This window comes from Cicer arietinum, chromosome 6 (assembly GCF_000331145.2).
Source record: "Cicer arietinum cultivar CDC Frontier isolate Library 1 chromosome 6, Cicar.CDCFrontier_v2.0, whole genome shotgun sequence".
Taxonomy (NCBI): Eukaryota; Viridiplantae; Streptophyta; class Magnoliopsida; order Fabales; family Fabaceae; genus Cicer; species Cicer arietinum.
This window is the reverse complement of record NC_021165.2, coordinates 65,376,876-65,380,946: the sequence shown is the minus strand read 5'-3', so window position 1 is coordinate 65,380,946 and position 4,071 is coordinate 65,376,876.

Below are 4,071 nucleotides of genomic sequence, written 5' to 3'. Positions count from 1 at the left end.
CTATCTCCTCCTCTCTTCTCTCACCCCTTCTATCTATCTCTTTTATTTCTCTCTCTAATATATTATGTCTTTCACTCTTATTTTTGTATCTCCATATTATATTTTTCTCCCTTTTCTCTTTACTAAATATCTCATTCTATCTCCTCTCTACATCTTTTGTTTCTCCTTGATATCTTATATTAGTATTTACATTCATATATATATATATATATATATATATGTGTATGAGTGAGGATTTATTTGTTGAATGATGTGGACCAACCCTACATGAAGGTTAATGAGCTTCAAGAACTAGGATCGGAAGGACCATTGACTAGAGGGAAGGTTAGGAAGCTAAATGAACAATTAGAGAAATAAGTTGTTAATTTTCTTAGTTTTAAGACCTATGACAAAATTGATCCACATTATATTAATTTTTTGGTCATAGAAATACCTTAAGACTTATTTTTAATTTTGGGATGTAATAATCATATCTTATAATTGGTAGCTTAGACACAATGTCATTAGTTATGTGTAACCTAAGCACCATGTTATTTTGTGTTAGTCTTTTTTATTGTAAGACATATGGGACTTTTTTTTAAAAGAAGAAAACACTTTGGGTAAGATTAGATAAATTCTCTCTACGATTCTTCTTTGAACCAAATTTAGATTTTATCAAGAGTCTCTTACTCTCTAGTTCAGTAGGAGTTAGTCATTGTTGTAGTTTGTGTTCTATTTTTGGTATTATATATACATACACTTATGTTTGAATAATGTCATATCAAGAATAAAATTTGGTATTCAGTTTATTACACTTTGTATTTTATTTAACGATATCACTATCGTAAAGTGGTTCTAGTTGAAAATTGACTTGTATAGACCACCTTCATGTGATTTTCATGCCATGCATTACATGATTCATCTATCTCATGTGGTTGTGTTAATGTTAGTAATCATTGATGAGTTTAGTTATGATTGGTATAACGAATATTGCTTTTGTTTCATATAATGGACGAGATATTAACATGTCCAAGGTTTATAATAACAATTTTTTAGCTCATAAATTCTGACACATTTATAAGGATACATAAGTTTATGACTAAGGATATAATTATTATTAAAAAAATTATTAGATAGATACCATAAGTGTTATTTCTATTTTTATGATTGATAGAAATAAAAATAATTAAATTGGATAGTGATAGATCTTCACGAAAGTGTATGAACTTACTATATAATAAATTGTTATGGTCTCCAATTGTATACAACATTATAATAATTTTCATCACATTAGAGGATATAGTAAGATCAACCTATAACGGAATCTATAATTGAAATATCACAACTTCATAACTTTAAATATCATCTTATCAAGACTTCATTGATTATTTATATACTCTTTCAAATTCATCATTTAAACTGACATAAAATTATCGAATGATTTTGTATTTGATACCATATTTTATAATGATATTTATTTTGATTTATATGATATTAAAGAGTTAGAGACATGTCAATTAGAAACAAGTAACTCATTTTATAATATTCCAACATTTCCTTCATCCAATTATCCTTATCATATTTTTTAAAACATTATTGTTCAACAAACCAAGATGACTTGGTAATACTTTATGTGCCCATTCGTTCAAAGCAATTAAATTCTCTACTCGACCATTTTTAATGTGATTGAATCAAGCGGTTAAAGAAGTGATTGATTAAACAACGATCAACGCATTGAGCAATAAGTTATTATTCAAAATGTCACATATATTACATTTTAATTTAAAAGAAATAAAAAAAAATGGTTCATTCGCCAAACTATGAATAATAGAAACAAATACCATATTATTGAATATTATAAATATTATGAGCATTTATACTTATTTAAATTTTATAAATTATAAAAAATACACTATATTATGTCGATAATCAACGACATGAGCCATGAGTTAGTAGCTATTTTTGAGAATAATGCATTTATGGGACGCTTAACAGAAGAAGATAAGAAACATGTTGACGAGTTGGCAAAATATCACGTTGCACCGAGACACATATTGTCATATTTGAGAGATCGAGATACGGAGAATGTGACTAGTATCTATCAAATTTACAAGCGACGAAGTACATACAGGAAGAATTTGATGGGACCTAGAACTGATATGCAACACTTGTTGAAGTTACTTGAAGCTGAGAAATATACTTGTTGGAGTAGGACTCATGAGGACTCCAACGTTGTGAGGGATATGTTTTGGACGCACACAGATTCCATAACTTTGCTTAACATGTTCCCTCTTGTATTGATCATGGATAGCACCTACAAAACCAACAAGTATAGGTTACCGTTGTTTGAAATTGTTGGTGTAACTTCAACTTGGTTGACATTTAATGTTGCATTTGCTTATATGGATTCTGAACGTCAAGACAACTTTTGGTGGGCATTGGAGAAGTTAAAAGAGTTGTTTTTTTCAAACACGCCATTTCCTCAGGTGATTGTGACTGACAGAGAACTGGCTTTAATGAATGCAATTAAAGTTGTATTTCCATCTTCAACAAATTTACTTTGCCAACTTCATATTAACAAAAATGTTGGAGCCAAATGCAAACAGTATATATTAAAGAAAGACATGCAAGAACCCATTCTTGAGTTGTGGAGGAAAATTGTTTATTGTTCTGAAGAGAAGGAGTACGAGGAACTTTTGCAAGTATTTGAGCAAGCATGTGTCGATAATATTATTTTCTTTGACTACGTCAGAGACACATGGTTGAATCCTCATAAGGAAAGATTTGTTGAAGCATGGACCAATCGAGTATTGCATCTAGGAAATACTACGACTAATAGGTATGTCATTAAAATTTCACATTTTGTATGATATATGATATATGATTTATGCATGATATATGATCATTACTTCACATTTTGTATTTTTTTTGTTTAAATATTAGAGTTAAGTCTGCTCATTGGTCATTGAAGAGATTTTTGGAACACAGTAAAGGAGATTTTTGTAAGACATGGAATGGTATGAATGACATGTTGAAGTTTCAAATTATTAAGATCAAAGATTCATTTGAGATAAGTAAGGGTCGCAAAGAGCATATACACAACAATCCATTCTTTGAGAAATTGATTTGGGTGGTATCCAAGAAAGCCTTAGGTGATATTGTTGAAGAATACAAGAGAGTCAGTTATGTCGGTAACGACAAAGATGTGTGTTGTTGTATACTTAGAAAGACTCATGGATTACCTTGTGCATGTGAGTTAGCAGGATACAAGATGAAAGGTGTTCCAATCCCATTAGATGCTGTTCATATACATTGGAGGAAATTAACCTTGAATAGTGATCAAGAGAATGACCAGTTGACAAATGATTCAGAGTTGGACATTACATCGGAGATGGATATAATTTGGAAAAAATGGAAAATACTTAATATTGCTGGAAGAAGGGCTTTAAAGAGCAAGTTGCGTGAAATAGCATATCCGGAGACAACATCAATGTGTGCACCAGTGGATAAAATCAAAACAAAAGGTGGTGTTAAGAAAAAAGGCAATAAGCCGAAGGGATATGACGTATATCGCGACCCATCATACTTTGAGCATGTTGATACTCAAGTCTCCCAGCAGGTATCCAAACAAGTCTCCCATCAAGCATACAAACAAGTCTCCCATCAGGTTAAAAAATATTTCCACGAGTTTCCTTCTTTAATTCATCCATATATTGAAGACATAGTTAATGTTAAAGCAGATGGAAACTGTGGATGTCATGCTATTGCTGCTTTACTTGGTTATGGTGAAGAATACTAGAACATTATACGTCGGCAGTTGTATACAGAGATTAAGTCCAAACTTGATTTATATGATGCATTATTCAAGGAACGTCTGCAAGAAGTGACAGAGTCTTTACTTGTAACTGAGTTGGAAAACCAAGCTAACGAGAAGTGGATGACCATTCCTGATATGGGTTGCGTGATAGCAACAAAATATAATCTTGTTCTTGTTACATTAGCAAAAGCTTTTTGTTTGACTTTTTTCCCATTGAGGGGTGCACATAATAGAGATTTGTCACGTGATCGTGTTATCAGCATTGGTTTTGTTAA